At 39.1% G+C, this 13,820-nt stretch overlaps 1 protein-coding gene across 2 annotated transcripts in view; it reads left to right on the plus strand.

Annotated features, from left to right (window-relative positions):
- The window catches only part of rbm45 (RNA binding motif protein 45), a 60,670-nt gene that overhangs the window by 23,725 nt on the left and 23,125 nt on the right, over positions 1-13,820 (plus strand). Inside the window, exon 10 of one of the 2 annotated variants that reach the window (XM_067987619.1) lies at positions 200-513. The exons of the other annotated variant lie outside the window; for it this stretch is intronic. The gene's annotated coding sequence lies outside the window, so the exon portion shown is untranslated. Of the gene's footprint in view, positions 1-199; positions 514-13,820 lie in introns of those variants that run through there. 2 annotated transcript variants of the gene reach the window in all.

Genomic DNA, 13,820 nt, shown 5'->3' on the forward strand with positions numbered 1-13,820 from the left:
AGACCCAAAACCTTATAGGGAACTCTGATCATACTAGGTACATCTTAAATGTCTTGAATATAGAGCTTAAAAAAAAGTTACATCATCAGGGGAGTTCCTGGAACATAATTTGTACTGTACCTGTAGACTTTTATTCCTTGTTAACAGATGCTTTTTACATTTTCACAGCACTTTTTTATAAATGTTTTTGTTTCTGCAGAGTGGGGACAAATGACATGACACATCAGCTGACTGACTGGCTACTTGACAGTACACAGTGACTTCCACTCGTGACCTTTGCTAGTAACTGAACAGTTAACTTTTTTTTATTTTCTGGGAATGGGCAGCGAGTGAAGGCCTTGACAGATTTTGATTACAGTGTTTAAGATAGGAATTTTAAAAATCTATAGCTTGAAGAAACTTGCTCTAATCCATGTAACCTTTGCGTTCCCAGCCTTTATAATTTGAATTGTACCTGTTGGTTGTGTAGTCTTACATAACTTGTACAGAGCATAATAAAACTTGTTTGTGAAACATTCTGGTTTTGTATACTTTCTGAATGGCTTTATTTCACAATATTGTGACTGAGGTACACAGCAAATTAAACCCATTAATTCAATGTGTAATCTGTGATTTGAGTAGTACCTGTAAGCACATTGGATGCAACAAACTGGCTGTCAGAATCCACATTAAGATACATATACCTTTTACTCTGGGAACACAATTAATTTGTAGAGAATCAATAAAATTAATTGTTATAGTAAATTTCATCTTTATTTGGCTTGTTTCCTTCGGCTGGAACATGTGATTGTGTATATTGAGGCATTTCATGTCAAGATAGAATAAGCTATTTTGCAAGTACAGGTAGATTTCAATGAGCAATTTAATAGATGTAATGAGTTAGAATTACTGTAAACGTTATAATTTAAAGTAATGAGTAATGAGAATTAAATTCTCATTGGAGGCAGTCCTTAATGGGTAAAAAGGAGGCGCTGGCACAATGTATTTGTAGTGATTTATATATTTTTAAAAGTTCTCCACCCCCCTCCCTGATCCAGCACTGCTGATCATTAAAGAACCTAAGTGTGTCAGCAAATCCTGTAAGAGGTCATTGAATCAAAGGCAGATAGAAACTGAATTTTTAGGTTGAGTAACATTGCATTCATCTGTAGTGAGTCCTTCTTTAAAAAAAAACTGCTGCTAGCATTCAAATCAAAATGGAAATGTGAAAAGTTACTATCATTGTAATACAGATGTAAAGTAGATTTTTCTTTTTATAAATTTATAGTAATCAGGTGAGTTCTTAATTATGTGAAGCTCACATCAAAAATGAATTCAATTTTGGTTCATGCAAAATCACAACATTTATTATGCTAGTCTTTGATTTTGCTCAAGTAAAACTGGAGTGAATACAGTCCAGCATGAGCTGGATTAATGTATTATAAAATTCGCCACCTTGAAATGGGTTTAGCAATAAAGAGCATCAGTCTGGTTAATGAGGAAAATGTATGGTTATAAAAGTACTGCTTTAGGTATATTATCAAATTTCTTTTTGTTGGTAGAACAGTTGATGAGCTTAGATTTGTTCATCCATATATCTTGTGTCTGTACATTATGTCAATAAGATCCTGATTTTAAAGTTTAGCACACAGATTTAATACCATAGGCTCCAGAAGATAAATTAATGTGATATTTTTATCAAGTTTTTAAAAAATTTGACGCACGCAGCATCTATTGGATACAAGTTAAATCTGCAGCGCTGTTCTTGAGTTTAGATCAAAATTAAAGATCCCTTTACGTGGTATTGAAAGATGTTTGGTTGCTTATAAAGTTCCACGTGGTTATTTGTGGATTAGTGCTTACACGACATGCTGACACACTTCAGTTCGTTAATGATCAGTGCTGGATCAAGGAGGGGGTGGAGAATTTTTTTAAATATATAAATCACTACAAATAGTATTTTGTAAGCTGTTGAGAATTGCGTTGTGTATCTTGGCTAATACTCCAATTTGGCCCTTTTTAATTTTTCTATTTAGACATAACGGGGTAAAAATTGTTTATGGACCATTTCCAAACATACATAACCAGTGGCGTGCTGTTAGCACGCGCCTAAACCCGGGGACCCAAGATTGACCTGAAATTGGGCTTTGTGTTTCGCTTACGTGAGGGAGCTGCAAGCGCCCGTCACTTCCCCACCTGCGGCTTGCCCATTTTAAACTGATGAATGTTTGACCGCTTGCCTCACCAGCAGCAACCCTAAGGTAAGTCCTAGGAGGGGGTGTGGGGTCGAGGGAGCACTTCTGCTTCTCCTGGCGACATGGCATGGTGTTTTGAAAGAATCCAGAACAAATTAAACCCATTGCTTGCTCTGCTCATCGCAATCCAATTTCTGCAAGGTGGCTTAAAACAGACTTCATGCCCTTCATTAACATATTTACACCTGAAAAATGGCCTGACCCAATATAGAGTCGGACATCTTTCAGGTGCCCTTGGGGTGCAGTATGTTGGTCCTTGAAATTGACCCTCGTGCCTGTTTATGCCAGTAAAATTGGCAGAGTGCCAATTTCTGCCCCAAAATTTGATCAAACAGAATACCAGAATCTCATCACTATTTTAATAGTGTCTTAAGTTTTACACACAGAAAAATTATATGTAAAATTGGAAACTTTACTGGGCCAGAGTTACTCTAAAAGGCCTTACTTGCAAAACAAATTATTTTGAATGAATTCAGCAACGCAGCTATAGTATTTGAAGGTATTGAACCATTTTTAAATTGCTAAACAATCCTCAAATCAATTTCCAATTAACTTGGGCGCACTGGTTGCCATACTTAAAATATACCGCCAAGAAACTTGCATTCAGTAGTATGGTGAAGCCGTTTAAATATCCTATAATGAAGATACCTTTTTCGAAGTTACAAGTACCTTGGGCGACATGGTAGTTAGTGCATTACATTAATACATTCAGTACACATTTTAACACTGTACCCAAGCACACTTAACTTCATGCGGTGCCGTTAACACATGTACAGTGAAACCTGTAAATTATGGACACCTAAGTGACTTGCATCAGGTGTCCTTATTTTCAAACTGGTCATTGTATGTACAGTAAACAGATGAGCCAAATATCCCGGGATTGGTTGTATCTCCTGCAGTGTTACCTTTTTTTTTTCACCCTCACCTGGGATCGTGCCTAATTCTGCAGCTCTACCAGTGGGATGTGATTTCAATTCATTTTCGGTTTGTTGGATTTCCCAGTTCATTGCCATCCCGGGGGCCATTCCATTGAGAGAGGGATGTCCTGATCCTGGGATCTGCTACATTAGCAGCCTGCATGGGGCGAGGTGGCTGCAGTAAGGCCGGGTTGCCTGGGAGATCCAAGCCAAATTGGGGAGGATTAATATCCTGCAGACCCCTGTCCAGGATCCCCTCCCTCCGTGTGCTTTAGCTGCTAATGTTTGAAGTACTGGAGAGAGGGTTAAGGGGCTGTAAGCAGCTCATCAGCACCTAACCTGGTGGAGTTAGCTGTGATGTTGCCTGGTGCAGTTTCTCACGGCTTTTGTGGAATGGGGAATTCTTTACCCAGCATCCATAGCGGCAGAGAAATTGCTCTATCAAGCATTCAGTCAGAGAGAGTAGTTTTTCTGCTGCTATAGATGCTGGGTAAAGAGATCTCCATTTCACAAAAGCTGCTGCCGCCTCGTGCTTACCTGCGTGTCCCGTATTTTAAGTTGTAAACTGATTTGGTGCATTGAAGGCTGGCTGCAGTTCGTAATTTGCGAGTGTCTGTGATTTCAAGGTGTAGCTTGTATCTATTACAATGTAAGTTATTTGGGACTGTCAATAAGTGTCCGTTTTTTGCAGGTGTCTGTATTTTGGGGGTATCCATTTATACAGGTTTCACTGTATATATTTACTAAACTCATTTAGAATAAATAAGGAAATCTAAGAAAAGAAGCATGCATGACTAAAATTCCCTAATAAAGTGGATAGAATAGTGATGACTGAAGTTAAGGAAGTAATGTAATGATTTTAATGTAATGTGTATCGGAAAATGCTGTACTTACAGTATTTTGTAGCGAATTCAAGATGATTGTAACTGGGGATTAAGTGCAAGTGAATTATAATAGATTTTAGAAATTAATGAAAATGGACTCCAAGAGTGAATTCTGTTGTGAAGGACTATATATAGTAAAATTGTGTAAGTAAAATAATCACAAAATTGCTTGATTTACAAATTCATGGGAAGAAATTCATCTTGCTAAAAAGCAAATGGATAATTTGATGAAAATTAAAGGTCTGTAACCAATATGTGTATGAAAAATCAGGAAATGAAGTATTTTGAATATATAAATGCTGTGACATCAATCAGTGGCAGAATTTTTAAACTGATTTTTTACTGCAATCTTCACAGTGGAATTGTGGGATTATTTCTGATTCTAGAAACCAGGTGATTGGTAACACTTCGTGGCTGCAGAGAAGATTTACTAAGAGAGTAGCTTTTTGCTAAAATCTGGAGGCTATCATAGCAGAGAAGACTCATTCTAGATTTCTTGATTGGTGTTATTTTAATGCCAATATTCATCCACTTATTTTAAGTAGGGTACGCCAATCAGAAAATCTAGGCTTGTGACCTGAATAAATGTGCAGCAGTCCTTCAGTAGGGAAGCTCTTGCAGAAATTTGCCAATAGCTGATTACCAGAAAGTGACATTTTAAGTGGGCTGCACCTGAACTGGGCTGGGAACAAGGTCCTAGCAGAAAGAATAAACAGAAGGGAGTAATGGGGTGGGGGGAGGGGCCAGGAGAGAGTTGAGATGGATATAATAATTACCTAAAGATAAGAAAAAGGAATGAGTGCAAAGGTCAGAGTACAGATAGATAAAGATAACCTGACATTAGTCAGCAGGAAAATGCTGGAATCCATTGTCAAGGAAGCGGTAACAAGGCACTTAGACAATCATAGCATGATTATGCAGAGTCAACATGGTTTTATGAAAGGGAAATTGTGTTTGACAAATTTTATTAATTTTTTGAGGATGTAACTAGCAGGGTAGATAAAGGGGAACCAGTGGATGTTGTATATTTGGATTTCCAAAAGGCATTCGATAAGGTGCAACATAAAAGTTTGTTACACAAGGTAAGGGATCATGGGTTTGGGGGTATCATATTAGCATGGATAGAGGATTGGTTAACGGACAGAAAACAGAGTAGGAATAAACGGGTCATTTTCAGGTTGACAGGCTGTAACTAGTGGGGTGCCGCATGGATCAGTACTTGGGCCTCAGCTATTTACAAGCTATATTAATGACTTGGATGAAGGTACCGAGTGCAATGTATCCAAGTTTGCTGACTACAAAGCTAGGAGGGAAAGTAAGCTGTGAGGAGGACACAGAGTCTGCAAAGGGATATAGACAGGTTAAGTGGGCAAGAAGGTGGCAGATGGCGAAAAATGTGGGGAAATGTGAGGTTATTCACTGGTAGGAAGAATAGAAAAACAGAATATTTTTTAAATGGTGAGAAACTATTAAATGTTGGTGTTCAGAGAGATTTGGGTGTCCTTGTATAAGAAACACAAAGTTAGCATGCAGGTACAGCAAGCAATGCAGGAAGGCAAATAGCATGTAGGCCTTTATTGCAGGGGGCATTGGAGTACAAGAGTAAGGAAGTCTTGTACAATTGTACAGGGCTTTGGTGAGACCACACCTGGCATACTGTGCAGTTTTGGTCTCCTTATCTAAGGAAGGATTTACTTGCCATAGAGGTGCTCCAATGAAGGTTCACTAGATTGATTCCTGGGATGAGAGGGTTGTCCTATGATGAGGGATTGAGTAAAATGGGTCTATATTCTCTAGAATTCATAAGAATGAGAGGTGATCTCATTGAAACATATAATATTCTGAGGGGGCTTGACAGGGTAGATGCTGAGAGGTTGTTTCCCTGGCTGGAGTGTCCAGAACTAAGGGGCATTGTCTCAAGATAAGAGGGCAGTTATTTAATACTGAGATGAGGAGGAATTTCTCCACTCAGAAGGTTGTGAATCTTTGGAATTCTCTGCCCCAAAGGCCTGTTAATGCTGAGTCGTTGAGTATATTCAAGGCTGAGAGATGTGGATTTTTGGACTCTAGGGGAATCAAGGGATATGGGGATCAGGCGGGAAAGTGTAGTTGAGGTCGAAGATCAGCCATGATCTTATCGAATGGCGAAGCAGGCTCGAGGGGCCATATGGCCTATTCCTACTCCTATTTCTTATGTTCTTGTAACCTTTTTTGTTTGCATAATGGTGATGATAAGTAATAATATACCTAACAGAAATAAAGCCGGATTGATGAAAAATAAGAACATATTAAATTGCCTGTATTGCAATGTGCAGATCATCAACGAAACAGGAAAATTGGAGGCAATAAGTAATAAAAATAAAGAATAGTCAGCATGAATTTCAGAAGGGAAAGTAACACTTGACCAATCTTATTGAATTCTTTGAAGAAGGAACGGAAAGAATAGACGAGGTAATTCAGTAGATGTAATATATTTGGATTGTCAAAAGGCCTTCGATAAGGTACCGCATTGTAGACTCATGACTAAGGTCAGAGCATGTGGAGTCGGGACATGGAGCAGAGTGGATAGCAAGTTGGCTAGAAAACAGAAGGGGTTAAGGGTAGCTACTCAGATTGGCAAAAGGTGGGAAGTGTGTTCCACAGGGATTGGTGCTGGGACCACTGTTGTTCACTATTTACATTAACGATTGGATTCGGGAATCGGAAGTACAATTTCAAAATTTGCAGACACCAAATTGGGGGGTGTAGTTAATAATACAAAGGAAGAATGCATCAAAATGCAAGAGGATGTTAATAAACTTGCAGAATTTCAATATAGGTCAGTGAGTTGGTGCATTTTGGTCGGAAGAATAAGGAGGCCACATACTATTTGGATAATAAGAGTCTAAATGGTATAGAGGGGCAAAGGGATCTAGGAGTACAGATACACAAATCACTGAAAGTAGTGACGCAGGTTAATAAAGCCATATTAAAAATAAGGCAAATCAAGCACGGGGGTTCATTTCTAGATGGATAGAATTGAAAAGCAAAGAAGTTATGTTAAACTTGTATAGAACTGTGGTTAGAGCACACTTGGTGTATTCTGCACAGTTCTAGTCTCCATATTATAGAAATGATATAGAGGCATTGGAGAGGGTGCAAAAAAGGTTCACAAGATGATACCAGAACTAAGAGGATATCCTTATCAGGAAAAGCTGAACAGACTGAGAAGGCTGAGGGGTGACCCGACAGAGGCCTTTAAGATAATAGGGTTTGATAGGGTAGACATAGAGAAAACGTTTCCACTTTTGTGGGGAGTCCAAAACTTGAGGTCACAAATATAAAAGTGGCTAATAAATCCAATAGTGAATTCAGGAGAAACTTATTTACCCAAAGGGTGGTAAGAATATGGAATGCACTACCACAAGGAGTAGTTGAGGCAAATAGCATCGATGTATTTAAGGGGAGGCTAGATAAGCACATGAGGGAGAAAGGAATGGAAGGGTATCCTGATAGGGGCAGATGAAGTAGGGTGGGAGGAGGCATGTGTGGAGCATAAACCCTGGCATTGACCAGTTAGACCGAATGGCCTGTTTTTTTGCTGTAGACTCGATATAATAGTGAGGAAATAGATGTAATACAGATAACTGAAACATGACTACAGACAACACAGAATTGGCAGTTAAGTATTGCAGGCTACAATGTATTTAGAAATGATAGGGAAGGAACAAGGGGTGGTGGGTAGCTGTGTTAATCAGAAACAACATAATGGCAGTAGCAATAAAGGGCATAACTAACAAAGATAGAAACAGAATCTATATTGATTGACTCCTTCCTATCCTTTATCTCAATCACACCATTAGGGGATACACTACAGACACCCAAATAGTGGAAAGGAAGTGGAAGGAGAAATATATGTAGGCAAATATATGAAATGGGTAAAAGGTACAATCGTAATCATGGGAAATGTCAACTACCCACAAATAAAATGGCTGGTAGAAGGAGTGAAAGGACAGAAGGGGATGGAGTTTATACAGTGTGTATAAGACTCCTTTCTGACCCAATATGTAAGAAGCCCAACAAGGTAGGAAGCACTGCTAGACCTATAATGGGAAATAAACCAGAGCATACAAAGAGAAATAAGTGTGGGAGAACCTCTCTGGAATGGTAGTCATAATATAATACGGTTTAAGATAATTGTACTATCTATAGCTCTCAAAGATCAAACTAATAGATTGGAAAAAAAGCCATCTATGAGGATGGAGCTAAGGAAGATAAACTGGTGAAAAATATTGATAGACAAAGAAGCAGAATAACAGTGGGCAATATTTAAAGGGGAGATCATTAGAGTTCAGGAGAAGTATATTCCACTAACAAAATAAGAACCAACTAGCCAAGAATGAGCAGCCACACGTCCACCTTAAGCCGGTGTCTGGAAGCCTGGGCCTGAAAATCGTTCCAACCTCGATTGAATGTAGCTGGCCAGCTGCAGGCATCTGACGAGCGCTCCGCTGGTGGTGTGAGTTGAAAACCTTACTAGAAACAATCGTGGAAGCAGTAACCATTGTAGTTTTTAATAATTAAGTGAATAAATAATTGAAGAAAAATGTAATGGGTAAAAAGGGACTAAGTGGGTAGGTTGTTCAGAGAGCCGGCAGAGGCATGATGGAAAAAAATTGCCTTTTTTGCTGTAAAATTCTATGATTCCGGGTGTAGAGATTTCTACCTTTTTAGAACAATACAGTGAAAAACAAACTAAGGTATTAAAGGATAAAGAATAGGTGGATAATATTGTATGGGGCTACCTTCGTAGCACAAATTCTTGCATTTTCCTCCCCCCTCCCCGCGCCCCCCCCCCCCCCCCCCACCCAAGTTTTGTAGCTTATTTTCTCCCACTTGAATAGTTCCCCCATGTTACAAGATTACTTGTCTGAAATAGATGCCCTTCCCTTAGGCCTCTGCCTCACTCAAGCTGGTGCTCAGGTGGTGCAGAAGAATAGCTCATTTGCCTGTACTCTGAATTTTATAGTGGCATTTGCCACTAGAGAGAGGCAGTTCACTAAGCCAGTTGATTTTTATTGCTTGTAATAGACCCAGTGCGACAAATTGAATTCAAAATCCTAGAATGTAGGATAAATTCCACTCAAATGTAGGATAGATTCTATTCCACAGTTCCTTATTCAGTGTCCCCTATTTAATTTTAAACAAGATGCTGATCCATGAATATTTACTGAATATTCATTGTGTCAGATTTCCTATCTGATAAACATTGGGACTGGAGCCGGTGACTTACTGTCAATGCAAGTGAATTTTGGGCTCAACCTTAACAGACAGTAGTAGAATCTGATGGGAAAATGATCACCTGACAGATCTCTAAAGCTAAACATTCAGGCAGCTGGTAGGTTTTGTGTTTCTAATAAAACAAAACTGTGACTGGTTATTAAGAAGGAAGTTATGAACCACTTGTAATTAATAGTTAATATTTTAAAGCCCTAATGAAGAATATAGTGTGTTTTTTAGAATGCATTTCAGAGGTTGTACTGTTCACTATCCTACAGCATCAAATAAACATGTAGAGTACAGTACCTATAGACTAAGCTATGTTACCAATGAGGAAAATTGTAATATTTTTACTTTTAGTAAAATGTAATATTACAGCATGTTCCAAGTTTTCGCTTCAAAGGGATATTGTTGAGACTTTTTGAAAATAGTGCCAAATAAGCAGACTGATGAGCTAATTTTTTATTTAAAAAAAAAAATTGCTTGTTGGTTAAGGTTGGTCTTCATAAAATTATATGATGATCTGTTAGCAGAGGTAGACTACAGCTTTAATTCTTTGCCCTTGCTCATATGTCATCAAAAAATGCCTGGTCTATTGTGCAGTAACTGGACTGCTTACGGCAGTGGTGCAGTTTGTTAAAGGTCAATGAAGAGACATGTATGCTATTGCAAAAGAGTGAATTGTAGCTAATGTAAAATGCTGTGGGGGATTGAAGATATTTAGATGCTTCCTGAGAATGTTACAAAGCTCATGGATAGTTTATTGAAATGGCTTTACTAAGAACAAAATTAATTTTAAAATGACCTTGTGTTAATGAAGTTCAGATCAGAAACATTTTTGAACATCATAGTATTCCATGTAAAGTGTAATTCTCATCTACTAAGATATCACCATAGATTGATTGATTAGAGCCTGGAATAGAGAAAATGCTTGTTAAGAGAGGACGCTGCACAAAATCTCTCACATATTGAATTTTTAAAAAAATCAAAAAACTGGCTGTGATTGATAATTTTGTGAGTAATATTTTAACATGGGTACCGGTGTAGGTTGGTTAATATCGCCCAATGAAAGCGCTGAGAAACACAATTACTTCAATGAATGAAAAAACATAATTTGTTTAAAAAAAAATTATATTGGTGCATGCAGGATAGCACTTAACATAGTTAAATGGCGTGGCTTTGTGTTGCAATGATAAGTTTCAAGTGGCTCTTCAAAATGTTGTATTGCATGACAATTAGCAAACATGTAATTCCTATGCTCAGAAAAGGACTGCTACTGGAAAAATTGCTTGAAACAATGTTGATGGTGTCCTGAACAAGATACTTCAACCAATAACACCAAAAACAGATTATCTGGTTAGTCATCCATGACTGCACCTAAAAAAAAATAATTAATTGGCTGTGCAGCACTTTGAGATGTTCTGAGGATGCGAAAGGTGCTATACTAATTACATTTGTTTCTCTCTCACACTTGTGCTGTCTCTAGTGTGCCATTTTCATTTTCATAAATAACTTTGAGACTAGGATCAGCTCAGACGGTTTCTAAATTTTAAGGACAACTTCAAATTGTAATTGGTGTGTACAAATTAAGAAGGATTTGGAGGTGTGTGCACAGAAAAGTGGCAGACACAGGAACATGCAAAACAACAACTTGCGTTTATATAGTGCCTTTAACATAGTAAAACATCTCTGGGCATTTCATAGGAGCGTAATCAGACAAATTGACAACGAGCCGAAGAAGGAGATATTAAGATAGGTAACAAAACACTTCAGCAAAGAGGTAGCTTTTAAACAGCGTCTTAAAGGAGGTGGAGAGGCGAAGAGGTTTGGGGAAGGAATTCCAGAGCTTGGGGCCTAGATGGTTGAAGGCACAGCCACCAATGGTGGGGCAAAGGAAGTGGGGGGGATGCACAAGAGGCCATTGTTGGAGGAATGCAGCGTTCTGAGGGTTGTGCCGAAGGGGGTTAGAGATAGGGAGGGGCGAGGTCATGGAGGGACTTGAACACCAAGATGAGAATTTTAAAATTGAGGCATTGGTAGTCCGGGAGCCAGTGTAGGTCATCAGCACAGGGTTGACGGGTGAACGGGACTTGGTGCGAATTAGAATACGGGCTGCAGACTTTTGGATGAGCTCAAGTTTATGGAGTTTGCAAGATAGGAGGCTAGCCAGGAGAGCATTTATAATAGTCAAATCTATTGGTAACAAAAGTACGGGTGAGGGTTTCAGCAGGAGGTGGAGACAGGTGATATGAAGGTGCTTTTTGTGATGGAGAGGAAATGGGGTTGGAAGCTCAGCACAGGGTCACATAGGACGCTGAGATTGCGAACAGTCGAGTTCAGCCTCAGACAGTGGCCAGGGAGGGAGATGGAATTGGTGGCTAGGGAACGGAGTTTTCGACCCCGCCACAGACTTCGATCTTCCCTGTGTTTAATTGGAGGAAATTTTGGATCCAAGACTGGATGTTGAATTAGCTGTCTGACAACACAGAGGCAGTGGAGGGGTCAAGAGAGGTGTGGTGAGGTAAACTGGGTATTGCCAGCGTACATGTGGAACCTGACGTCTTTGGATGATGTCGCTGAGGGGCAGCATGTAGATGAGAAATAGGAGGAGGCCAAGGATAGATTGTTGGGGGACTCCAGAGGTAACTGCGGGGGCAGGAAAAGAAGCCATTGCAGATGATTCTCTGGCTATGATTGGATAGGTAGGAGTGGAACCCGGCGAGGGTAGTCCCACTCAGCTGGACAACGGAAGAGAGGTGTTGGAGGAAGATGGTGTCAAAGGCTGCAGACAGGTAAAGAAGGGTGAGGAGGGATAGTGCACCATGGCCACAGTCGCAGATGATGTTTTTTGTGATTTTGATTAGGGGCGATTCAGTGATGTGGCAGGGATAGAAAACAGATTGGAGAGGTTCAAATGTGGAATTGCAGGAAAGATGGGCACGGATTTTGGAAGGAACAACACTTTGGATAGGCAAGGGAGGTTGAAGATGGAATGGTAATTTGCAAGGACAGAGGAGTCAAAAGAAAAAATAATGTTCCATAGTAAGAGACTGACCTTGGAATATTGGTGAAAGATCATTAACACCATCAGTCCAGTGTTTCCCAATGATAAAGCAAACAACGTTTTGGATGGCATAGCAAAGGGTATAATGAATAGATCAAAGGTGATTTTTAAAATTTACATGGCCTTGGTGTGACTCTGAGAAGTCTTGTGCCCAATTTTGGTCCCCTATTTCAAAAGAGTTTAGCAGAAAGCTACAACATTAGACTCAGCTATGAAGAGCGATTTATGTAGTTTGAGACTTTTCTACCTCAAACTAAAGGAAGCTTTACATTGAGGTTTGTTTTGTTTCTGCAGTGCACACAATTCTAGAGCTAGGGGTATCAGTTCAGGTGAGGATAGCTAAAGTAAATGGCGTTTCAGGAAAATTTGCCGTTTGATTTGGAAGTTGGGTCTATCAAATACATATACACATCTAATATGCTCCAAACTTGGTATATCTTTTTTGGAATTCATGTATTCACAATATCTCTGCTCTCCACCTAGCCCATCTGCTTTGCTCAAAGCCTTTGAGTTTGCCCTACTTTCTAGATTTTCAGCACTGTTGGGTTACATTGATTCTTTCAGAATTTCCCCCAGGAGATTAAATAGGTGGGTAGAATCCATGATAAAATAGATTGTAAATGGTCTGTGCTTGATGCACTGATGGCTTTTTCTTGCTCCATGTCTTCCACTTTCCCCTCTGATGTAATTGTATGTTATGAAGCAAGGGTTGATCCATTACTCATTTCAACTTGGATATGCTCATTTGTAGCTTAGCATTTTTTTCCTATTTAGTCAGTTTGATTCTCCCACCTTCTCTAATTTGATTATCCTCACATTTCTGCCACTCACAAAGTACTTTATCAAACTCCTTTTGAAAGTCAAGACTATATAATAGCCACTGAAACACCATTATCTTTAACTTATTCATAGCCTCAAAAATACCTATATAGTGAGCATTAAACATTGATTTTGATCTATATGTTAGCACAGAGTCATTGACTACTTGTTTTTCACTTCAAATATGCTGTCATATTAACCACTCTTCTGTATACTAATGCAGCAGGTGTGTTAACGTGGAAGGATCTAATACTGTTGCAAGTGAACACAAAGCACTACATGATTGCAAAGAGCTTACTGACCGTAAAGAAGTATCACGTGATAGAGCAGTAAAATCTACAGACAAGTCGAGACGTAAAGTGGTTGGTGGTCAGTGACGCTTAAGATTTTGGGAAGGAAGCTGTTTCTGCTGCAGGGGCAATAGAAGAGGCACCAGTGGAAAACCACAATCAATTGTATGAAGTGGAGAATACAGATGGTTCAGGATTAGCATCAGAATTTTCAGTGTTTAATCGGTATAATGCTTCCTGTGAGAAAAAGTGTATTTCACAAAACCTCCAAATGAAGCTTATTAATGTACTTGAAGGCAGCAAAAAATCAGGTGAAGACACAGAGGAAGTTGTTTTAAATGTAAATAAAATGG

Source organism: Heptranchias perlo, chromosome 7, assembly GCF_035084215.1.
Source record: "Heptranchias perlo isolate sHepPer1 chromosome 7, sHepPer1.hap1, whole genome shotgun sequence".
NCBI classification, from domain to species: Eukaryota; Metazoa; Chordata; class Chondrichthyes; order Hexanchiformes; family Hexanchidae; genus Heptranchias; species Heptranchias perlo.